A 27,080-nucleotide genomic window follows, 5' to 3' on the forward strand; every position below is an offset into this window, starting at 1 on the left:
AAAGCAGTGTGAGGCACACATCTGCTAGCACTGTATAAACTAGACATCACAACTGAAAGTTCCATTAGGTTGATTCAAGTCAGGTAATTGATAGCTGTGACCCAGAAACTAAAAAAAAAAAAAAAAAAAAAAAAAAAAAAATCTCGTTCTTACCTGAAGAAGTGGCTGCAATTGTACCCATCATCTCCAGGGTTCTCTGTTGCTGGAGGGCTTCTCTCCAGGTTCCCCAAACCCCGCAGTCCCACAATCCATTTATAAAATAATCACTCAGACGCTTATATCACTTATAAACTGTATGGCCGTGGCAGGCTTCTTGCTAACTGTTCTTTTATCTTAAATTAACCCATTTTTATAAATCTATACCTTGCCACGTGGCTGGTGGCTTACCAGAGTCTTTACATGCTGCTTGTCCTGGCGGTGGCTGCAGTGTCTCTCCCTCCTTCTACCTGTTTCCTCAATTCTCCTCTCTCCTTGTCCCACCTATACTTCTTGTCTGGTCACTGGCCATCAGTGTTTTATTTATATAGAGCAATATCCACAGCAGTTCTCATTCCTGTCACCGTTCTCACAGCCATTTTTACAAGGATTCCTTCCATGCTCTGGAGTCTTTCCAGGTATGGGTGGCAATGTTGACATGCCCCTTGTTTCTAAATGAAAACTCACCTTTTCTTCCTCACTTCAACTGTGACAACACATAATGTTTCTGTGCTTTGCCTTGTATCCCTGGGACAAGCAAGAACCACTGATTGAGGACTATTGAGGGAAGAGGCTATTGGGCCTGTGCAGTGTTCCCATACAGCAACGACTAGAAAGTTCTTCTAAAGGCAGTGTGACACCAACACATCTTTCTACCCACACACAGATGAATAATATTATGAATTGAAGGGATTCAGGGAGCACAAGGGAGGGAGTTCTTACAGGAACATAGTTGAGTTGAGGAGAGCTACATGTCTGAAAAACTCACAAATTGCATGGGTATTAAGCCAGAATTCTTGCTCACTGAAGACATGCTTTCAGTTGAATTTCCACCTATATACTGTGACATATGTCCCTCTAAGCTATGCTGTAGTTAAAGTCTGGAATCCCAGGTGAAGTGCCCAGACTCTACTCCCTAGCAAAGGTTGATGATAGACTCTTTGTCATTACTACACTCCTAGGTATGTCTCATTTAGAAGCTAAATTCCAATAAGAGGTTTGCTTGGAGATGGCAAGAATCGACTTCAGGTACATCATACACAATTTCTGGGAAAAGATGACATTATATAGTACAAATATTTCATGTCTTAAATCTTTTGAAAAAATATTTAAACTATAAATACAACAGGTTAAGAATTTGAAATAAAGGTATAGCTCATAATGGGTAAAAAGGCACAAAAGCCATATTGTTATTGACAAAAGCCAGTGTCAAGATTGTTACATTCATAAAGTTTGGCCAGAGGGATTCCAAGGTCCTCCATGCAGTTAAGGTTACTGCCACTGCTATGAGGTGTGAAGCAAAGCCACATTAAGAGCCTTATGATTAAGATACACTGCTCTGGTTTAAGAATGAAAGAACTGTGCCTGACCTGAGCTGATCACTCAGTGTGCTTGAGGGTTTAACAGTACCCAACACACTATGCTGGATATACCAACAGACCTCTATAATATCTCCAGAGCAGATGATTGTCCACTGCTAGGAAAGCCAATTCCTTTTCCTGATTTTCGATTATGTCTCCATGAATTCCTCTGTGGATCACTGATCACACTGCATTTTGGGTTGGCATGAATGAGTGTTTAACTTCCACACCAACAAACAAACTCATAGAAACCCATGGCCAATCAAAATGCCAAGCCTAGTCCCAAGGGATAAATCTATAAAATGACTCCCTCATTTTAAGAAAGGACATATTATAGAGGAGGATTTGGACTAAAGGGGCCAGAGGATCAGGAAGTTTGCTGTGAGACTCTGTCTTTCAATCATGTGAGAAGCCACACTATAAAGTCTCAACCAACATGATGGTCTAAACATGAGTCGAACAAGAACAGTAATAAACACAGTAATGTGGAAGGAAAATTTGTTTGGGGTCTCACACCTAGACAAAGTATCATAGGGAATAAAGGAGCGATGAGAGTGAGATAAATAGTCTTCACCATGGAAGAATACACCAATTGGTTATTCTATGCCAAATGGACAGTCCTGAAAACATACATAAAAGTAATATTATACAGACTGAGCATGTTGTACTTACGTAGCTAGGAATATATGTTACCACTACCACCCCCTCTTTCCATTGAACCCTATTCATGCTTCACAGCCTCCTGCAAGCCCTAAGCGTTGCGTCTGGTTCTCTCTCAACCTTTTCCTAGAAACTCTCATTTGATGCCATCGTGAATCTCCCTCGAATGACTTGCTTTTCAAATCCCATCTTGATTTCTTTAACACTTGACAAACTTAGTCTATATTCTAGTTACAGTCACTGAGATCTACCAAGTCTTCTACTGTGTCTATAATCATTGATGAACATTTGTGTTTTAGATTTTGGTTGATTCTTCATCTCTGTGTTAGTGTCACGAAAACCTTGTGGATTCAACTTGTCGGACTTTTCAATTCAAAAGTAATAGGTGACAAATGATCTCTACCATTGAAAGTTTGAATAGCACCTCAGGTAATTAATTTGTTTCACTGTGAGTAGGCACTCAGAGGACTAGGAACTCTTTTGTCCCCATAATGGTCTTCACGGATGGCAGAAGCAATGTGGCAAGGGGTCTGTTGGGCACATATTTTAATCCTTCTTTATACTATTTCTCTCTTTTTTTCTAATTTTTTCTTCCTGCTTCTTTAAATTGGTGTTTCAGTGATTGATTTTAGCCCTTTTGTCAATTGCATCAAGTGCTACAAATTGTCTTCCATTTTCTTTTCTTTTTTTTTGGTTTTTCGAGACAGGGTTTCTCTGTGTAGCTTTGTGCCTTTCCTGGAGCTCACTTGGTAGCCCAGGCTGGCCTCGAACTCACAGAGATCCGCCTGCCTCTGCCTCCCAAGTGCTGGGATTAAAGGCGTGCGCCACCAACGACCGGCTGTCTTCCATTTTCTATACCCTAAATATTCTGATATGATTTATTTATTTTCATTCAACTTTTTATATCATTTTATTTCCTTTGCTTCTTTTGGCGTGTTTGGAAGTGTGTTGTTCAGTTAACAGAGATTTAGAGATTTCATAATTGTGTTTAGTTTGTTGATTTATAATTTTCTTATAATCAATTAGCAGAGCATATATGCTTTAATTACATTTCAATCTGCTGTAGCTCTGGTGATGCTAGGGGACAAGGAAGAGTAGGTCCCATATTCTAGCCTGCGCTTCACATGGCCCCTCTCAGACAGGCTCTTAGTCAGTCCTGTTCAAGGTGTTTACCAGCAATCACTGCTCAGGGCTAGATGAATAATGTTCACTCTTTAGATTTCCATTTCATCTGGAACACGAGATTATCTAACTGTTCACACCATTGAACAAAACTCTTCAAATTTGATACACAGTGTGTGTCCCTGTCATGTCCACATTCCACACTCTTAGCCACAGGGCAAAGTGTATACAGTTCTATTCTAATGAGGTTGCGAATTAGTCATCCCTAGAACAAGCTTTTTTATTTTTACCTTTGCCACTCTATTTTATGTATCTGTCATTTGATGCTCACACTTCCCAATTATTTTTGAATTAGCCATAGATTACTGGGCTTTGACCTCAAACTTGCAACAAAGATCAAGCGTTGTTTACATCAGTAGGGACCAATAAATCTGTAGCTCAACATTAGGTACCAAGACTCCTCTAAAAGGTCTTTACACAGAGGTAATTGGTTATGGACTTGCTATGTGGTTTGGTTCTCACTCCATAAACTTTTCTTCTACTATAGGGAATGCAGTGGTAAATATTGATAAATATCACCTCCTATCTGACATCTAGGGTGAACTGTCATTCAGAGCTGAGTCCTTACAGTGGACTTATTCCAACCTTTTCTTTGGGAACTCTGTTCTGATCCCAGGACTAATCTTGTTCCATTCCCCACTCAGTGAGCTCCTCTGTTAGGATTCTTGTTTTTTTCAACACACTTTGATTGCTTTAGCACTTTATTGTCCGGAGTTACATGCAAGTCTCAAACACTGAGACTCACAGCACCTCTTTTGTGATTGTGACCCTATGGAAAAACTCTGATTAGAAATGGATGAGAAAAACAAATAAAACTAAAAACAAGCACTTGTGCCCTACACTTGAACTACAACTCTGTCATTGTTTGTTGTACACCTTATCAGGCATGGAAACGTTGAAAACTGAACTTAGCCCCCAGAGAAGGCAGTAGAAACCCCCACTCTATACCAAGTAAAGGACTGGGGCTTATTATTATTGTTGTTTTTATTTATTCTTTAATAATTTCATACATATATTTTGTTCATATTCTTTCCAATCCCCCTATCCCTTCCACACTCTCCTTTCTCTACACAACAAACTTCATGTTATTCTCTCTCTCTCTCTCTCTCTCTCTCTCTCTCTCTCTCTCTCTATCTCTATCTCTGTCTCTATCTCTATCTCTGTTTTTTTCAAGACAGGGTTACTTCATGTAGTTTGGGTGCCTGTCCTGGTCTTACTCTGTAGACCAGGCTAGCCTCAAACTCATAGAGATCTGCCTGGCTCTGCCTCCTGAGTGCTGGGATTAAAGGCATGCACCACCACCGCCTGGCTATTTCTTTCTCTTAAAAAACAAAAACAAGATGAAAAAAAAGCCACATAGAAACATTGAGTCACTTTTGTGTTGGACTGTACACAGACGCTTGCCCTGGGGCATAGTTGATATACCCAGTTCAATCCATTGAAGAAAACTGTTTTTTCTTCTTCTGGCATCTATCAATTGCAAATAGCTTCTTGGCAATGGGTGGGACCTTGTGCCTACTTTTTCTCCATATGCTGGCATTTTATCTACAAGGAAAACCCCTTACTAAAGATTCCCTGTGGTTGGACTGCCATGATTTCCCATTAAATATTATATTCTGAATTTTTGATGAAACTAGTATGTTCAAGCTATGTTGATTTAATTGTATAAAGACAAATTAAAGGAAGCAACAGTTTGGACCAATAGGAAGTTTGAAGTTGACAAACAGTCAAATAGTACCTTGCATGTTCTTATATAACAACATACTTCATCTGGTACCATCTGCATGTCGGAATTCATATATGTGGACCTTTTGTCTAGTTTCTATATAAACAACAGCTTTATGGTTCCATGTACAAAAAAGTGAGACTTTTGGTTTTTTATTTGCTTATCTATCTATCTATAATCCATATATTTAGTGTGTGTGTGTGTGTGTGTGTGTGTGTGTGTGTGTGTGTGTGTCTAAGTGTAATTATGGGTACCATATTCTTAAAGGTTACTGTGGAAGCAAGAACAGAGTATTTGATTCCTTGGAGATAGAGTTATAGGCAGTTGTGAGCTGCCCAGTATGAGATCTGGACACTGAGCTTGTGTTCTCTGCAGGTGCAGCAAGTGCTCTTAACTTCTGAGCCATCTCTCCAGTACCCTGTCTTTACTCTTTTTCTATATTGTGATTTTTCTTCCATTCACCTCTGACCAACAAATCCTGTCTAGAAAGACAACCAGGTAATCCCAGTAATGTTATAGGAGGTCCAGTATGATATTATCAACTACCCTAAGTTTTTTTAAGAGACATTTGAGAAACTGAACTATCTTTAACTTATTGCTTTTCTCCAAAGTGAGTTTATAGATTATTAGGGGTTGAAATGGCAGGATGAGTGTAATAATTAGTGATCCTATGAGGAATGTCTATGTTAATGAAGAGATTGATTGTCAATAGATAAAATTACTCATGGGATTGACAGCAAGGGAAAAATGGTGTCTCATTTCCCAGGTGAATGTCAGCTAATGAGTTTGACTTTCTAATCCATTCTGGATCTATATGAACAGAGGAGAAGAGAAATGAATACCAGGGCTCCAGAATTATGGCTGTTGAGTGGTCATGACACATGAAATTTCTACATATCAGTTTGTGTGGGAAGGCTGCTTTGAGCAATTTCTGTTTAACAGAGATGAGTCAAGAAGCAGACACTGTAAAGATGGCCACAGATGGCAGAGTTGAACAGTGACTGGGGATGTGGACATTAAGATTCTACTGACAAAGACGTTAGACTTTGAGTTGTCCCCACTTATGGGTGTCTTAAGAACACATTAATATATCCCATGATAAAGGCACTAACACATTGAGAGGACTCAAGGACCTTATATGATGGGGATAGGAGATTTTCTGTTTCTTCTGATCCTCCATCCCATTTCAGAAATGCTAAAGAAATGGAAATATCAAAGCAGGAAGAGGAAACATTCTAGGAACTAGTGATTTCTGCCTTATCTGCTATGTGATTTCAGCCACCAGAGGATAGGAGGAAAGTTCTAAATAATCAGAATAGAGAATAATTTGAAACTAGTCCAAAATAGCCTTGTTAGAATCAGAGTGCAGAAAGCATTTGAAATATTTCTACAGTGATGTTGTGCCGACCAAAGTTTAGAGGCATGTGGTTGAAGCTGCTTATTATAAACATCTAGTGTCATTTTGTGTTTGTAGCCCCCACTTTTTTGAGTGATAAATTCATTAACTGAGACACAGTATAATTGTACAACACTTGTATTTTTTGTCATTACTCTGTAAAATTGGATTCTAGATAGTGGCTGGCTTTCATACAATGCCTTGAGATTTCCATGTTCTTGGCAGAATAAATAGACTTATTATCATAATTTACTTTCATGATTGTAATCACTTGGCCCACATTAATGTACTGTGATTCTAAGTTGTCCAATATCTGGCTTTCAAGCAAAACTTTTTGTGTGGCACATTTAATAGGAAACTCTCAATTTTTAATATGTATTTGCTATTAATTGAAGAAAAGAATTTTTAAGAAATTAAAATTTTAAATTTAGATTTCTAAAGAATCAATTTTAATTTTTTAAAAAGAAGATACTCATTATATCCAAGCACATATTGAAAATGTTTAAATTTGCTGGACAGTGGTGGCACACACCTTTAATCCCAGCATTTAGGATGCAGAGGCAGGCATATCTCTGTGCATTTGAGACTAGCCTAGTCTACAGAGCTAGTTTTAGGACAGCCAGGGCTACAAAAGAAACTCTTTCTAGAAAAACAAACAAACAAACAAACAAGTAAATGAAAAAACAAAAAAAGGAAAGAAGAATTATGTTTAAATTTAACAGAATGATTAAAGGAGTGGATCATTATGGAATATCTATGAAGCAGATGATGTGAAGGGGCACTTGGTGTTAACTAGAGGCTGTTCAGCATCTAAGGAGCTTGATACAAATGGCAACCTTTTTAACATCATTGCTCAGTCAATTTAAAAGGCTATGAATAGCAAACAGGCGAGAGTCTTCATCAGCTATCTGTAAGAATGCCAGTCCTAACCAGGCAAAGTAGTTCTCAGTTTCCTTGACTTCAGGATTTACCTCATAACCAAATAGCAGTCAATTACTTTTTATTGATACTTGTTGATCGTTAATCCTTCTAAATGTTGACTAAATTTGGGGGTAATTTAGGCATATGATACTTGTTGATCGTTAATCCTTCTAAATGTTGACTAAATTTTGGGGTAATTTAGGCATATGATTCTTCAACCAAAGACATGATGTTTTCTGATATACAAGTGATCCTAGATGAAATATGTCCCCGCAGGAATAGACAGAAGGTATTAGTTAAATGTAGAAGAAGGATTAGCCAAGGGAAAATGGAGGAGTTAGTTACATAATGAAGAAGCTTTTCCAGGTTCTGAGTGTTATCTCTGATGTGTCATTTGTAACTTATTAATGTTGATAGCACAATATTTCCCTTCCTTGCTTTCAGCCAAATCTATTCTCATACAACATATGAACATAAAACTATAGAAATGATGAAGACTGTGCTTGATATATTAAGATGCTCATAGTCCTGGGATTCCTTTGGTTAGAATTGCTGAATCTCAGGAGACTTCCATCCTGACCAGGAAAGGTATTGTCCAAAATTCCTTGAGGAACAGCTACCTTCTTGTGAGATCCCTGGAGCGTGAGGTAAAGTGATTAGAAAACTGTAGAGAATTCTGAAGTTACCAACAAACTCTTAGTCATTAGGCTGTATATTATATTAGGTGCCTGCAATTCATTCTGGTAAAGGCAGAGGCATTTGAACATTCATTTGTTAGTACAGATGTCACAGTTCTCATGAATGTGGAAAGCAAAGAAGTGCAATGAGAGGGCTCACCCGGCTTAGTACAGTCCTAATGCCTTCCAGAACTTCATCAGTCACTCTAACGTTTGATATGATTTCGTCAGGTTGTCTTTCAATGTACTCATTTCAGTCATTAGATGTTGCAGAGGGTTTTTCCAGGCACCCAACATTCTGATCATCAGTCTCAGTTGTACTTCAGGCTGAGCAAGCATGATTGAACATCACTTTAAAACTGAGCTTTAGTTACACGTAATAACAACATGTGGAGATACTCCAGCTTGTGTAATGGGATATTTGTGAATGTTAATTGCAGCAATGTTGATAGAGTGCTTATGAAGTGTCTAACCATGTAGAATCTCCCAGCAAATATTAACTCTCCCTTCATTTTTCTTATGCCTAACAGTTATTGATCTGTAGCAGACATGGAGAATGTTTGATTGCAGACCTTTTAGCTGCCTCACTTTTTTTTTGTGAGAAATTAGAGCAGACCCTGTGTTCTCCTTACTGTTTCCCTTGTTCACTACCAGTCTTTCCATGTGCATGTATGGGCAGAGAGGTAAAGGAAAGCCCAGAACCCACACCCTGTGCAACTTCAAGCTAAATTTATCTTGTGCCTGACTTGTAGATGAGACTAGGCTGAACCCCATGATGTAGAACTTCCTGGCACTTTCTGGAAGCTTATTAAGTAAACTTCCCTTTGACCTCTTGTGGTCGGTTCTGTGCTCTTAGTGTAAATGAAAACTCATTTCTCTTCGCACACCATATCATACCATACATGGTGGTTGTTTCTCCTGAATGCTTTCCCATTTCAGGTTCAATGGATGTTGTTTTCATGAGGTCTCTAGGTTCTCTGTCCTCATCAAGCTCATCTGAAAGACAATCTCAGGCCAGCTCCGTTCCCAAGCCACTTGCATGAAATTTATAACACAGATTTCTAGTGCCATCAATAAGATCACGAATTGAAAACAATTTATATTTGTGCTATATAGTGATATTTAACTTAGAACAAGACAAGTTAATATTGGTTAAGCTGAAATTCAGATGGGAGAAATGATCATTTCAAATTATAGTTTGAATAATATACTGACTTTGTCATCAGAGTTCATAGTTGTGTCCTGTGAAATGTGTGTAGTGTTGGATAATATCTGCTTACAATGATCCCGGAGAAGGCAGTGAGGTCAGGTGGGGATGGACAGGTAGTGAGAGAGACAGAAGTAGACTCAAGAGAACCTTAAAAGTGAAGGGGAAATGATATGATGGTACATTATGGGACATGGTGCCCTAAGTAGGATACAATAGATACAGCTCAATTTTTTTACATATAAATGAATATAAATTTATCCATGCAAGTTCAAATTTCCTCAAGGTTTTCTATAGAATAATAGTTTTAATCCCAGAGGCAAGGCTGTGGTTTAAGTGGGGATGCCCTCATTGATAATTTATGAATCTGCTACAAAGTTACTTTACATCTGATTTTACTTATAACTTATCAACTATGTAGTTTCATTTTTCCTTGTAGTGTTCACTTTTCCTCCTTTTTCCTGCAAGTGTGATTATCACACCTAATATAGTTCCTGTCATGGCCCACAGCACGGCAAAGCCAGGGCACCGCTTCACCTGATTTGGTGGCATACATCCGGCTCTGAGGACTCACTTGCTTCTTCTTCAGTGGTTTCCTCTTTGTATTTGGAATAGAGTGAGAAAAGGTGTGGCAGGTCATGGGGACCATGAATGAGAACAATGGGCCCAGAAGATACTTTTAAAACTGGAAGCAATGAAAACATTCCATTAGCTGTGCTTGGGAAGGTGAGTAAGAGAATCCACACACAGAGCATTCATGAATCAGGTTACACTGAAGAATGAGCACTGCATAAAATCTATAAATTTAAGAATTTAGAAAAGTGACCTGTTGATCCACTTTTCCCCTTTAATCATTTTTTCCATCTAACTTTTTAGTCTCCTGACCTCTTTCCATAGCATTCCCATGTTTGCTCAGCCCTCCTGAAAGCAAGCACTGAACACTCCAAATTGCAAAACAGTTTGACAGGTTGCCTATCTTTCAAAGTTAAGGCCAAGTCATAGTGCGTATCTACCACATTTATCAGTCTCTTGATTTCATATGGTCCAAACTATGATGATATCTTTAACTAGGCAATATAAAATTATATTGTTCTTCAATTATCACTGAATCTATACACCTTGACCATATAAAATTCATTAAAAACAAGTCTCTAAGCATTGCATTGCAAAATATTTCTGGAACAGGGAAGGTCAGTCTCTTGATGACCACCGATCTAAGTGCCTGTTGTGGCCTTGTACAGTTACCTTATACAGCAAACACTAGAAAGTTCATCTTAAATGCTGTGTGACATCAAAGAAAAGTATTTCATCCAAGCAGAGTTTTGCAAACACTGAATTGAGCAGGTCTAGAGGAACACGAGTTAGAGAGTACTTCCAGAGTCGTGGTTGAGTCAAAGATGACTCAGTCTCCCACAGCTGTATGGCTACTGACTGAGGAAAAGTTTCCTTGCTGTTCTGCTTTTGCTTTACTTTCTATCACGTATATACTCCAGAATACCACCCCCTAAGCAATGCAGGGAGCATTAGTAAGAACTCTGTGAAATCACAGGGCAGGTCATGACCCTACCTCCCAGTTAGTGCTAACAGCCTCCTATCACTACCACAGACCTAGCTATATCTCCATTGCTTTAATCATTTCTGTATCCTAACTAGGATCACCACAGCTACTGCTGCCTCATGAAGGTGGATAGTCACGTCATGCATAGAGGAAAACAGCTATTTCCTAACAATTCATATTTTCCTCAGACTATTACAGTCTTCTATCAACTCTTCTACAATGTTCCCTGTAGCCTGAAATGGGTGACATGTGCTTTCAATTTTTTAAAAAATGATCATTGGACCATAATGGCACAAAATAGTTGCTTATTCTCCGCAGTTTAATTGGTGAGAGTTTGCCAGTAAATATCAACCACTGTAGGGTTTCCCTCTGCAACCTAGATTGATAACCACAAGTAAATATATGAGCACAAGAACATTTTGATATGGTTGATAAGCACAGGACATGTATTTTTCAAAGCAACAGTGAAAGCACCCCTACTGAAGCCTATGGTCTCCCCAGCTATACATTTTTGGCCTGGCTTATTGTATACGGCATGAGTTCCTCAATATAGAGCAGGACTTAAACCTACTCACAAAGTAACCACAAGAGTTGTGTTGCTTTGCACTAGTGATTACACCTTTCCTGGCCTGATGGTTATGTAATTCACCTGCAGCTGGGCAGGTCTATTGGCAACACTTCATCCCAGTATCTAGCATGATTTGTTTTGGTATCATCAGCCGGCACATTGTGAGATTCCAAATTAAACCTAGATTTATTTCTCCATATTCTAAACAAACTTAAACCAGAGCACCTGGTATCTTCAGCAACAAGGTCCCACTGTTTTGTTTTGGCATATACCCAACAGAAGTGGCAATAAGGTATATTGTATGTAGGATGTTAGGAACCTCCCTTCTCAAAACTGTTAGGAAGCAGCAAAAGAATGTATTCTATTTTCTGACATAGTATGTTAATGTGCATCTCTTCATTGGGGAGTTGAGACAATTAATATTAAGAATCATTATTGAATAGTGTGTATTAATTCCTGTCATTGTGTTGTTTTGTGGTATTGTATTAGACAGATTTTCATTAAATGCTCTGGAATAGTTTGTTCCTTGTGCCTTCTATGACATATTTAACCTTCTCTACAAACCTAAGTATTCCTCTCAGGATTCTTTTTTTTTTCCATTTTATTTTATTTTACAATGCCATTCAGTTCTACATATCAGCCATGGATTCCCTTGTTCTCCCCCCTCCTGCTCCCCTCCCCTTCCCCCCAGGAGGGGACTGGACCTGCCTGGACTGAGCCTCTCAGGATTCTATGTAGCACTGGCTTAGTGGTTATGAATAAATATGTTTAATTTTTTTTCGAGACAGGGTTTCGCTGTGTAGTTTTGGTGCCTCTCCTGGATCTGGCTCTGTAGACCAGGCTGGCCTCGAACTCACAGAGATCCTCTTGGCTCTGCCTCCTGAGTGCTGGGATTAAAGGCGTGCACCACAGCCACCCAGGTCTGTTTTTAAAAATTTTAAAGTTCTCTTATTTTTCAAGGTTCATTTATGTACAGCATCCCCCTTTTCTTTCCTCCAAACCCTCCCATGCACCCCTCCTTGCTTTCTTTCAAATTCATGGCCTCCTTTTTCATTAAGTCTGTTTTTAATCACAGGAAGTTTTCCTTTCTCTGTTAAATAGAACTGATGGTTTTCCTGGTATAGTAGTCTTGACTGGTATCTGTGCTCTCTCATAACCTGTATGTAGAACATCCTTTCAAACCTTCCTGGTTTTCATAATCTCCACTGAAAAATTAGCTGTTATTCTGAGGAGCTTGACTTTATATATGACTTGTTCTCTCTCTCTCTCTCTCTCTCTCTCTCTCTCTCTCTCTCTCTCTGCTTTTGATATCCTCTGTTTGTTATGTACAGTTAGAGATTTGACTATTATATGATATGGGGAACGGCTTTGACTACTATATGATATGCAGAACAGCTTTGACTATTATGTGATAAGTGATTCTTTTCTGCTCCCTTTTTTTGTGTTCTGTATGCCTCTTAGACATTGATAGGCATCTATTTCCTTAGATTAAGGAAGTTTTCTTTTGTGGTTTTCCTTGAAAAAATTTTCTGGGCTTTTGACCAGGTTTTGAAAATTGATATAGAGTTCCTTAAAAACTATATAAAAATAAGTCTTCCACGGTATCTAGCTATACGACTCTTTGGCATATACTGGAAGGACTCTATATCCTACTACAGAGATGTTCACCCATGTTCATTGCTGCTCCATTCATAATAACGAGAAAAGGGAAACAAGTTATATATCCATCAGCTGACGAATAGTTGATGAAAATGTGGTATAATTGCACAATGGAGTATTGCTCACTCAAAAATGAAATTCCCAGGGAAACAGGTGGAGTTGGAAACAATAATTCTGAAACAATAATTCTGAGTGAGATAATTCAGGCTTAAAAAGACAAACCAGATATTTTCTCTAACTTGTAGATGTTAGCTTTGAATATATAGGTATATTTGTTTGTTTTATTTGGAATATTCACAGAGCTCAGGAAATTACTACCAAGTCATAGAGAGGCGATTTAAAGGGGGAGATTACAGAAAGCATTAGCATAAAGTGATAAATGGAATTATGGAATAGGAAATGATACATTGAGTACAGATGGGAAGACAGAGTACAAGAAGGGAGCTATTAGGGACAAATAATACTAAAGACTTTTTCAAAAGTCGTGTATAAGCCCAATACTGTACGAGTTTCCTAAAACACATCTATATGCATACATAAAAAGAGCTAAAATATAGTTACCCTATAATGGTAAAACAATACCCTTACTAGGCATCAGAGGCTAACAAGTAAAAGCCCAAATGCCAAGAATGGGTTACCTCTTTTGGAGTTGTTGGCCAGTGAGGTTCCAAAGACCCCCTAAACATTGCAGGCTATTTCCAATGCTCTTGGCTACCCTCCAGAACTTGATGGTAAGGCCCTATTACCAAAGACACCACATACTTGAGTCATAGTATGTGGAGAAATAAAACTGATATAGTTATGTAAAATTAATCACTATTGATTAGTTTTCATGGTGCTGGAAAGTGCTGTGAATGATACTGGAGGAGAGCGGTAAGCATTAATTATACTCAGATGACAATGTGATATACAGTAAAGACAATAATACAACGTGATCTACAATAATGGCCTGGCAATACATACTCACTGGTGCAATAGTGGCATGGACATCATGGGAGTAACCAACCACTTTATGACTGAATTTAAGGTCTGCTCCATAAACCCATGCCCGGCATCATTACTGAACTGAGAACCTGTGGCTAGACAGGTCATAGACCTAGAGGAAAACTTCTACTATTATTCTACTATTATGAAATAGATTATCTTAGTCACTGTTCTATTGATATGAAGAAATGCCATTATCGTGGAGATTTTTATAAGAGAAAGCTTTTAATTGGAAACTTCAAGTCCTAAACAGTTTCAGAGGGTTAGCTCATTATCGTCATGGTGGGAGCATGGTAGCAGTCAATTACTAGAGAAGTAGTTGAAAGCTACATACTGATCCACAGGCAGGGAGAGTCTGGTCCTGTCATGAGCTTTTGTAACCTCAAAGCCTACCCCCAGTTTGAAACAAAGGCCATATTTCCTCCAACAAGGACACAGCTCCGAATCCTTCTAGTGACAAAAGAACCAATGAGGGCCATTCTTAATCAAACTGCCACATGGACATGGGATTAAGCCAACACCTAGTTACTTAGCATTATAGCTGTAGGTTAAGGCAACTTTCAACTCTCATCAGAGAAGACTGTGTTTGCAGTAGATAATGATCAACACAGAGACCCACAACTGGCCACAGTGCAGAGAATAAAAGACTGCAGAATACTCAGCCCTAAAGGGAACATTTCTTTTCTTTTCATTTTTTTTTTCAAGACAGGGTTTCTCTGTGTTGTTTTGGTGCCTGTCCTGGATCTCACTCTGTAGGCCAGGCTGGCCTCGAACTCATAGAGATCCACCTGGCTCCACCTCCCAAGTGCTGGGATTAAAGACATGTGCCACCACTGCCTGGCTAAAGGGAACATTTCTATTGAACCTCCTCCAAAGTCTCAGGGGTCATTTTGGAAGAAGGAGCAGGACTATAAGAGCCAGAGGTAGTAGATAAGTACAAGGAAAGTATCTTCTGGACTTAGCATGCACATATGCCCTCACAGCAGCTGTGACAACATGCACAAGACATGTGCATGTCCCAAGCCATATCAAATCCAGCATGGAGGAAGGAGCTGGACATGAAGCCCCACCCCCTGCCCATCAAACTGTTGGCACTTGTGAGCTTCTGGGAATGAATGGAAGGGTCAGTTTTTCAAGGGTATAGCCTCACATAGAGTGACCATATTCAAGTGGGAGACCACACATCCATGAATGTTGGGTAGCACTAATTGGCCTTGATTAAAAAAATAAAAGAATACACAATGTTAAAAAGTTAGATGGCAAGGGAAGGTGGTGTGGATCTGGGAAGAGTTGTGAGAGGAAGGATGAATATGATTAAACATGTATAAAATTCTCAAAGAACTAATAAAAATATTTAAAGAACTGTTAAGAAAGTAACACTTTCCTAATTTTTTTTGTCAAGATGTCAATAACTTTATGATTTTTAAACATCTTCATGAAACATGCATGGTATCTTCTTTCAAATTCTTAACTGCTTTATTCACCATTCCACGTGGTTTTCAAAACCTGCGTGATATGAGATGTTAACATTATACAATGCCACTTTTTACATGGAGTGGGTATGATTTCCCAGGGCTTACTGCTGTGTGTGCCAAACAAGTGAAATTCATTCAGCACTTAAGAAGATCAAAAGAAACTTTTAAAATACCATTAATGTAAAAACAGATCCCAACTGCTTTATACAACTGTTTCCTCTAAAGAGCTATGTTAGTATTCAATAGGATGGATGTATACTCTACTTTTAAAAAGTTTTTGTTAAATTACTGCTATTCCTCACAGACTATGGGACCATGAAGCTGGAGAGGTAGAAGCATCATACATTACTGAACCCAGTCAGAAGTCTGTGGGAGACAGGGCTTATTTTCATCTATTGAACGTCACAATTTCAATTGGCTTCCTAAGTCTGGTTGACTCCCAGCTGGCATTTTGGTAATTTCCTTTCTGTGAGCCATACTTGTATATTGAGAAGACCCATAGTTACACAAGCAATGTCCACTTCCACAAGTTATCACTACCCTCTAAAACATAATTTCAGTTTTATTTGACTACACAGGAAAAACTTTTTATCTCTTGTCTACATAATGTTTCTTAGGAACACATGTACTCCTAGCACAGTGGAGAAATGCACACTGTGTAATCCCTGCAGCATGGATAGTTGTCCATCCTCAGCACAAGCTAGAGTCTTTTAACTTTTACTGATATTTCTTCATATACATACACCAAGATTTATTTCCCTCCACGCATTACTAGGTTGAAGTGAGTTGATGTTCATTTTGCTCCAACATTCCCTACAGGCATTTTTTACATAGTAGATTTCTAAAATGTCTTCAGTTTAACCCTTGGTCTTCACAAGCAGAGTTCTCTTATTAGAGAAGTGACTGAAGGTGCTATCATCCCACTAGATATCCTCCCTCACAGGAGCAAGTGCAGGATCCATCATGGTACCTCTTAGACCTCATGCTTGTTGTACTTTACAGTCTTTTTGAAATCCATAAGCATTAGATATGGTGCTCTCTCAACTCTTTCTTAGAAGTTCCTATTTGATGGCCTTTACACACCTTGCTGCATTCTCCTTTGAGTAAAGCTTCTTTCTCTCTGCTTTGTCCTCCTCTCACTCTATCTTTACTAATTTAACACTTTGCAAACCATTTTATATCACAGTAATGATCACCCACCCCCCTCAAAACTTCTACTGTGACTGTAACTTTATGTGGGGTGAAATCTACTTCTGGGATAGATAAAAAAGTTTTCCACTTTCTAACCACCAGACAAAATTGGCAACCAAGAAGTCTATCAAGTTAGAAATATTTTCAGGATCTTACCTTCCTCAGTTAGTTCATCTATAATACAGAATGAAGATGACCTAGCTCTCAATTCCCATAAGCCCAGGAAAGGACCAGTTAACCAGAATAACAGGCATATTTATATAAGATGTTGTTTGTGTCTCTTGGAATTCTCTTCCTCTTGTTTGGACAAACTATCAATTTAATAAATCAACCCATTGTCTTTCCCCAATTCTCTTGCCTAATTTTCTTGGGAAGCAACATCCTTAGGAGCTATGTTTTGCTGAAACCAGCTGCAGGAAGACTCCTGGCTAACATGGCTGGAAAATCTTAGCTACTAGGGGGTGTGGGTGTGGTGTGGGTGTGTAGGGATGTGGGTGTGGTGTGGGTGTGTGAGGATGTGGGTGTGGTGTGGGTGTGTGGGGATGTGGGTATGGTGTGGGTGTGTGGGGATGTGGGTGTGGTGTGGGTGTGTGGGGATGTGGGTGTGTGTGTCTCCCTGTTTCCCTGGTCGGTCCTAGATGTAAGTTATTTTAAAGTGCATATTGATAAACTGTTTTTTTTAAAAGAGTCTTATTTTCTTAAAATTTTATTTACTTTTATTAATGTGTATGCATCTCTGTGGGTTTTATGTCCATCACTTGTATCAGGTTGCGTGCCGAGGCCAGAGCGTATCAGCTCCCCTGGAAATAGAACTGCAGGCCATTGTAAGCTGCCGAGTGTGGGTGCCGGGAGCTGAACACTAGTTCTCTGAAAAAGCAACAGTATCTTTTGTCTGCTGAGTCATTTCTTTTGTACAATACAAGATCATCTTACAGTTAGCACTTCACATGTGATCTCCCGCATCTTATTCACAGGTACGTGTCCTCTTGGCAGATGGTGGGGAGGAATGAAAAACTGCCTACCCAGAAGACAAGCCTGACCTTTATCATCTTCCATATCCCATTGCTTTAATCTTTATATTCATGCCCACTTTCTCCAGAGCTTTAGGGTATAGCTATGAATTAGTGGACAATTGCTTCCAACATTGAACAAAGCTCAAGAATTTTGTGCATTTGAATGTGACCAAAAAAAATCTGTATTTAACATTGTTTGTCCCTTCCTCTTCAATGTCCTCACATGCAAATGACCTGATATGAACCTGGCTGGGGTGATTCCTACTCCAAAGATCTTTCTCCATAGTAGTGATCACAGTGGGAAATGCTAGCTCATTCTGACTCCCCATGTCAATTTTTAGTGCAAGTTGCAGGCCTCCCATCAACCTTTTACTTAGGAACTCTGGCTTGATCCCGTCTCAAATTTTGCTATATTTACCATGATCCCCTTTGTCGAATTAGGATATGTGTTTAGCAATAGGAATTATCTTCAGCTTTTGGGAGGCAACCAAGAGCAATAGCAACAGCTTATTTAGTTTGGGGACCCTCTTGGGTTTCCCTGATCCATTGGAAAGGTGATTTCTCATGCCTGGTGCTGAAGGTTTTGTTAGATGGTTCTTGAGGGAAGCATTATTATCCCAAGTGGCATAAATCATTTAAACTACATCTGTATGTATAAAACTATATATACTATATATAATTTTAAGTGAGTATAAAGTAATATGATTTCCTATGGCTATTTCTGTGCAGATCTCTGCAAATGTCACAGCCAGGGGAGTAACAATCCAAATAAAGCAAGAAGGAAATCTAGTTGAATACAACTCAGTAGCTATTGCTGGTTCAAATTTCTAGAGTCTGATGGTGGACAATTTATTTCAGGAATATTTAAGTACACTACAAATTGAAAAAAGTTTCCTGGTATAGCATGATCCCATGCACACAATGAGGCATAATTATATCAAAATTCTTCTCAAAGTCCATGTCACTTCTTTCATGAAGATGGATTCTAGAGATAAGTGAACAAATTTAAGAAGAAATTTTGATTGATTTTAATTTATGTGTGTGAGTGTTTTTCTGCATATATGAATGTGTAGCATGAGTTACCAGTTCCCCATGGAAGTCAGAATAAGGCATCAGATGCCTTAGAACTGGAGTTACAGATGGTAGTGAACCACCATGTGAATTCTAGGAACTGAACCTTCATTCTCCACAAGAGAAACACCTGTTTCTAACCATGGGTCCATCTCTCCATCCCCTTGAGAAGTCATGTTAAAAGGAGAAAAGTTTTATTTTGGCTCATGATTTAAAAGAATACAATCTTTACAGTGTTGGTTTGGCTTCACACTGTAATATGTTATGGTGAGAGGATAGTAGAGAAGGCCTATTCACATCACAGTGATGAGAACTGGAGTGGGGATCAGAGAGACTAGAGTTCAGGTTCCCTTTTAGGACACACATTGGATTGGACCTACTAAAGTTTCTACTACCTCACTATGATGCCACAGACTGGGGATAAAGATTTCAGAACTTGATATTTGGGTGTACTTCAGTTCCAAATAATAACAAAAGAAATTGCATTCTCTTGGGAAACTGGACAACAGGCAATTAAGAGCAAAGGGTGTTTTGTTTAAGGATGGCTCTGTAGGGGTAATGGATTCACTTCATTTATGTTTAGCTTTCTACTGTTATTTAAAATGTGTATTGTATTAAAAATGGAAGGGGACATGTGACTTATGACTGTTTACTGTTGGGAGGTATTAATTATTTTACTGTGGTGTATTATATAGTTGAGTAGCAGCATTTGACTTAACTTATTTCATGATTTACTTAGTAGGAATTTTAAAGTAATTTGCCATACAAAGTGAATGATATACAGGAAAGCCAAGTTTATGTGTAATTGGTCATAAATTTAATTGTCCTCATCCTCATTTACCATCTTTTTTTTTTCACATTTTCTCATGTTCCAGTGCCTCCTTGATGCTTCCATTTGCCACATTCCCTCATAGAGCCATGGCCTGCAGCTGTCCCTATGGGTTCTGTATCTTTGGATTTATTCCTCATTGGAGAATTATTGCTGATGTTATTTTAGAGTATCAGCATTGTATTTAAGCTTGTTTCTAGAGGAGATACTATTCCTGAAAGTATAGCTTCAGTTGTAGTGGAGAACCTAAGATACTAGAGATGCCAGGATCATGGGAAGTCTACAATGTAAAGAGGCAGGTATGGAGTGGAACTGGCCTGAACCTAAGGGACAAGCTGTGTGTACTATGGGTGGCAGAGCTGGAGAGGTGAGTCTACTCAAACTCTTTGGAGTCCATGAGTGAATGCCAAACGCTAGACACCAAAATATAAAATACAGATTTATACTTCTGGGTTTTATTTTTATTTGATCTGATTCTTCTCATGATTTAGTTCTCCTTTGAAATAAGAAAGTATTTAATATGATTCTTAACATTTTTACAGGAGCCCATGGTTAAGAGACTTTGAAATTTTAAAGAGACATTGAACTTTTAGAATGCTGGCATTTTCTGAAGACTATTGGATCTTAGTAAATGAAGTGTTTTTTTTTTTTTTAAATTAAGAATTTTTTTCATTCATTTTACACACCAATCAAAGATCCCCCTCTTCCCTTCTCTTGCCCCTCCCCTTCAACCTACTCCCCACTCCCCCAATGCCACAAGAAAGCAAGGCCTCCCATGGAGAGGCACATCCAGTAGGGGCAAGTCCAAGCCCTTCCCCCTGCCTCAAGGCTGCACAAGGTGTCCCATCATAGGTAGTGGGCTCCAAAAAGCCCCCTCATGCGCCAGGGATAGATTCTGAGTCTACCACCAGGGGGCCCCCAAGCAGATCAAGCTACACAATTGTCTCACCAAGCAAAGGGCCTAATCCAGTCCCATGTAGGCTCTACAGCTATTGATTCAACTTTCATGAGTTCCCACTATTTTGGTTTGGTCATCTCTGCAGGTTTCCCCATCATGATCCTGATGCACTTGCTCATAGTATCCCTCCACTCTATCTGACTGGACTCCTGGAGCTCTGCCTGGTGTTTAGCTGTGGATCTCTGCAACTGCCTCCATCAGTCATTGGAGAAAAGTTCTGTGATGGCAGTCAGGGTATTCACCGATCTGATCACTGGGACAAGCCAGTTCAGTTCAGGCATGCTCTCCACTATTTCTAGTAGTCCAAGCTGGGGTCATCCTTGGGGATTCCTGCCAGCCTCCCTAGAACCAGGTTTCTTTCTATCTCTATGATATTTCCCTCCATCATGGTACCTCTCTCATTGCTTTCCCACTCCATCCCTGTTCCAGCTTGACCATCCCATTCCCTTATGTTTTCATCCCCCATCTGCTACCCTCTATTGCCCACCCCCCACCCCCAGTTCACTCATGGAGATCTCATCTATTTCCCCTTCCCAGGGTAGTCCATGGATCCCTCTTTGAGTCTTTCCTCATAGTTAGCTTCTATGGAGTTGTGGGTTGTTGCCTGATTACCCTTTGCTTTATATCTAATATCCTCTTATGAGTGGGTACATACCATGTTTGTCCTTCTGAGTCTGGGTTACCTCACTCAGAGGATATTTTCTAGTTCTATCCATTTTCCTGCAAACCTCATGATGTCATTGTTTTTCTCTGCTGAGTAGTACCCCATTGTGTATATGTGCCACATTTTCTTAATCCATTCTTCAGTTGAGGGGCATCTACGTTGTTTCCAGGTTCTGGCTATTATGAATAATGCTGCTATGAACATAGCAGAGCATGTGCCTCTTCTGTGGTATGATTCAATCCTAATACCTAACAAAATAGATTTCAAACTAAAATCAGTTAAAAACATTGAGAAGGACATTATATACTCATCACAGAAAAGATTCACCAAGATGAAGTTTCAATTCTGAACATTTATGTCCCAAATACAAAGGCACCCACATACGTAAAAGAAACGTTATTAAAGCTTAAAGCACACACCAAACCCCACACATTAATAGTGGGAGACTTTAATACCCCACTCTCACCACTGGACAGATGTGCCAGCTCAAAACTTAACAGAGAAATAAGGGACTTAACAGATGTTATGACCCAAATGGACTTAATTGATATCTACAGAACATTCCATCCTAACAAAAAAAGAATATACCTTCTTCTCAACACTCCATGGAACTTTCTCTAATTGAACACATACCTGGTCACAAAGCATATCTTAACATATACAAAAAAATTGGAATAACCTCCTGTATTCTATCAGACCACCATGGCTTAAAGTTAGATTTCAACAACAACAAAAATTACAGAAAGCCTACAATCTCATGGAAACTTAATAATGCTCAACTGAATCACCAATGGGTCAAGGAAGAAATAAAGAAATTAAAGACTTCCTAGAATTCAATGAAAATGAATGTACTACATACCCAAACTTATGGGACACTATGAAAGAAGTGCTAAGAGGAAAATCCATAGCACTAAATGCCCACATAAAGAAGTTGGAGAAATCTCACACTAGTGACTTAACAGCACACCTAAAAGATCTAGAACAAGAAGAAGCAAGCTCACCAAGGAGAAATAGATGCCAGGAAATAATCAAATTGGGAGCTAAAATCAATAAAATTGAAACAAAGAGAACAATACAAAGAATCAATGAAACAAAGAGTTGGTTCTTTGAGAAAATCAACAAGATATACAGGCCTTTACCCAAACTAACCAAAAGGCATAGAGGGAACATCCAAATTAACAAAATCAGAAATGAAAAGGGAGACATAACAACTAATACTGAGGAAATCTAGAGAATCATCAGGTCATACTTCAAAAACCTGTACTCCACAAAACTGGAAAATCTAAAAGAAATGGATAATTTTCTGGATAGGTACCACATACTATATAAACTATTTAAACAGTCCAATAACCCCTAAGGAAATAGAATCAGTCATTAAAAATCTCCCAACAAAAAAAAAAGCCTAGTACCAGATGATTTCAATGCAGAATTCTACCAGATCTTCAAAGAAGAGTTAATACCAATACTCTTCAAATTGTTCCACACAATAGAAACAGAAGGAATGTTACCAAACTCCATTTATGAGGCTACAGTACTCTGATTCCCAAGCCACACAAAGATGCAACAAAGAAAGAGAATTACAGACCAACCTCCCTCATGAACATCAATGCAAAAATACTCAATAAAATATTGGCAAACTGACTCCAAGAACACAGCCAAACAATGATCTACCATGATCAAGTAGGCTTCATCCCAGAGATGCAAGGATGGTTCAACATACGAAAATCTGCCAATGTAATACACCATATAATCAAACTGAAAGAAAAAAAAAAACACATGATCATTTCATTAGATGCTGAAAAGGCCTTTGACAAAATCCAATACCCCTTCATGATAAAGATCTTGGAGATATCAGGAATACAGGGAACATACCTAAACACAATAAAGGCAATTTACACCAAGCTGACAGCCAACATCAAATTAGATGGAGAGAAATTTAATGCGATTCCTCTAAAATCTGCAACACGACAAGGCTGTCTACTCTCCCCATATTTACTCAATATAGTACTTGAAATGCTAGCTAGAGCAATACGACAACAAAAGGAGATCAAGGGGATACAAATTGGAAAGGAAGAAGTCAAACTTTCACTATTTGCAGATGATAAGATAGTATACATAAGTAATCCCAAAAATTCTACCAAGGAACTCCTACAGCTGATAAAACACCTTTAGTAATGTGGAAGGATACAACATGAATAGTGTTTTATACTATAATTTTAGGATGAGATCACAGGGACAAAGACAGGGATAATTATGGTTTAACCACAATTTGTTTGTGTCCTGTTGACAAGGAGTAGATTGTGCTGGTAAGCTTTTGTAAATTTGATACAATTTAGTCATGTGGGAAGAGGGAGTCTCGATTGAAAAAAAAAATGCCTCAATCAAAGTAACCTGTGGCTGTGTCTATGAAGAATTATCTTGATTGATGTGTGATGTGGCACAGCTCAGCCCGCTGTCAGCAGCACCATCCCTAGGCAGGTAGATCTAGGCTACATAAAAGGACTATCTGAGCATGAGCCAGATAGAGAGCCAGGAAGTAGCAATCCTGTAAGTCTCCATCCAATTTCAATTCCTGCCTCTAGGTTCCTGCTTTGAATTCCTCCCCTAACTCCCCCCCCCCCCCCCCGTGGTGGGTTGTTCCCCAGACTCTAAGCTGAAACAAACCTCAAGTTGCTTTGGTTTGAATGTTTTTGTCAAAACAACAGAAAAGCAAATCAGAACAAATGTCAAAACTTTTCCACCAGGGGTCTCCACTTTACCTGGATAATGTATACAGCAAAAAACAAAACAAAACAAAACCCCATCTGCTTAAAAAAATGACAATTCATCACTTAATTAATAAGTATATTTACATGAGTTTTATTTACTGAAGATGTATAACATGTTGCTATTATAAAAAGAGTCTAGATGAATGAACAGGTAGGCTATTTTTCTCTTTTCTATGCCAGTGCACACCCGTGTCAAAATCGTAACAACTATGCAATTCTGGAGAAATTTTGTTCTCACATTGAGTCACCTTCCTTGTCTACTTTGAGTTGCATTATTTATTCATTTAGCATCACCAATTTTACTAGCTTTAGAATAGCAATTTGAGTACTTATGAAAACATCCTCCCATAATTTTAGCTGAAACTCCTGGAAACAGCATTTTGTTAAAATAATTCAAATGATCAATTTCCAGGTTTTGTTCCTTTCTGTTTGGTCATCGCTGCTGTTATTCTGAGTCCAGAAAGATTATATCTTCAAATGTAACCTTAATTTGAAATACATAGAGAAAGGGTAATTGTGGACTCACTATCCTTGGACCGGCTGCAATTATGATATTTATCTGAATTATCTATTCTAGCTACTCCTCACTGTCTCTCTAAAACACTGATGACTGTCCTACATCTTTTTAGAAAATTACTAAATTCAGCTAAATTGAGAATTTAGTAGAGGACTTTTACTCTCTCTCCATCAGTAATTTACCAGAAATCTAAAACTCATGATTGATATAAACATTGTGTAACATATATTTTCCTAAAATTGAATTTGCATTAATCTCAAATATCTTCCTTAGTAAATTTCCCTTCTGTGTGTGGGAAGGTTGCTAAATGAAGCAGAATAGAATTATATGCTCTCAACAAACAGTAACTGAGATGTATTTATAGATTTTACAATCTCTCATAGTCTGAAGGAAAATAGCTAACTTTTATCAGAAAAAGGTGAGATTCTGCATTCAGAGGATAAATAATAGAGGGATTTATAGATTAGCTGGAGTTCTGGTATTCTGTTATATTCTGAAATATTGAGAATATCACAGTTAGAGGCTGGAACAAGATTAAGATTTTAAAACAACCCTTGGTATAAAGGAATAAACTACTATTGCAAATCAATGTTTCAATGAGTTCAGGGAATTTTTGCATGTCACTGAAAATTCTCTTCACTATTGCTATGCAGAATAGTCCACTGTTGTTTGCTTTCAAGCTATAGTAATCCAACAGATGAAGCAAAGAATTTGTTATTGAAATTGAAAACATCAGGAAAGTAAGAAAAAAGTGACGTGCAAGGAGAACATAGATTACCAATTGATATGAGGAAATAAATTGAAGATAAACTTTGGTTTGCCCTGAATTTTAATATCTAATGGCAATTATCCTTCACATCCTGTCATTCACTTGTTTTCAATCTTGAAGTCTTTCTTCCTTAGTTCATCGCCCTGCACACACTTTGTAAAGACAGTGTAGCAATGACTCTGATTTTTAAGGATTTCCAGCAGTTAGATTATCAATCATCCTAGCATGCTTAGAAGCAGTTGACAGGGTGAACTACCCTCCACCATCAAATTTCTCCAAATGGAGTACCTGAAATATTAGGAGTTATGAGGGTAAAAGTGGGTGTTATAATTAATTATCTCATGAAGAATGTATGTGCAGATGATTGGCTCAATTGTTAATAGAGAAAATCATTTCTTGGGTTGAAAACATTTCTCAGGTGAATGTCAGCTAATGAATTTGATGTTCAGATCCATCCTGGATCTATGTGGATGGAAGAAGAAGAGAAATAGTTAAAGTCAGCTGTGCCTCAGAGTAATTGCCATGAAGTGGTCATGATTAATGAGATTCCTCTGTATCAGCTGGCAAGAGAAAGATTTTGTGTTGTGGGATATTTTGATCACACTCTGACACTCATGAAACTGACAATAAAGTTCACCTTGAATCACAGGATGGAGATAGCTATTAGCTGAGCAGAATCAACCACAGAGGTTTTAGAGAACTCAGGACATATAGAGAGACAGAGTAAGTAGTAAGGAGGTGTTAGACATAGTTGTAGCCAGTTTGGATGGAGGAAGGAGAGTGAGAGGAGGTCACTGGTCATATCTCTGCCACTTCTCTGATCAATCAGGTTCTAACCTCATATCTGACTCCCAAGTTTTAATTAATAGTAGAATAATTTAGATAATCATTACATCTAGCACCTGACGTGGAGCTCAAACACATGACCCTGAGATTAAAAGTCTCATGCTCTACCAACTGAGCTATTTCACATTGGTATGGATTTTTGAATATTGATATAAATTTAAGGTTATTTCTGTTATACTGTATTATATGTTTCTATTTTTGTTTAGGTATGGTAGCTATGCATCTCATGAAAAAATATGTTATAAAGTTCTAGTCCTTGAAAGATATAAAGAATAATAAAAAAGACATGTTAATAGTTAGCCATCTATAACAATCAAAGTTATAGACATGTTATGTATATTTTCCAGGTCAAACAGAGATATATTTTAAATAGATAGATGGTCTTCAAACACTTCAAAGGTCTACAGAAATGTTTTAAGAACCTGAGTTTTTTTTTTTTTTATGACAGTGAGATATGTCTACTTCAAAAAAGATGACGGACATTGAAAAGCCTCCATAGAGAGTTTGCTTTCATTCTGGAAAAGTTAACCACTGGGCAAGAAAATGCCTTTGACTTAACTGCTGACAGCACACTGTCCAAATTGGACAAGCAGGGCACAAAAGAAGGTTACTGACAAACTTTGCCAAGACAAGGTAGGGCAGTCCTTCAAAAGTTCCTGCTTTTACAAGAAATCTGTCAGATATTGTAGGCCTATAGATTGAAGATGGATGCCCCAATTTTGCAGAGAAAACTTGGATGACTGTTCAGGCAGCTGGATATCTCTGTCATTTCTATAATTTTGGAAGTTGTTTGCTCTACACTTCCTGTTTACTCAGTAATATTATATCCTTATCAATTTTCTGATGGGGCTGAAGTCTAGATAGTTATAGTTACAATTTTCCTTG

Source organism: Peromyscus leucopus, chromosome 5 (assembly GCF_004664715.2).
Source record: "Peromyscus leucopus breed LL Stock chromosome 5, UCI_PerLeu_2.1, whole genome shotgun sequence".
Taxonomy (NCBI): domain Eukaryota; kingdom Metazoa; phylum Chordata; class Mammalia; order Rodentia; family Cricetidae; genus Peromyscus; species Peromyscus leucopus.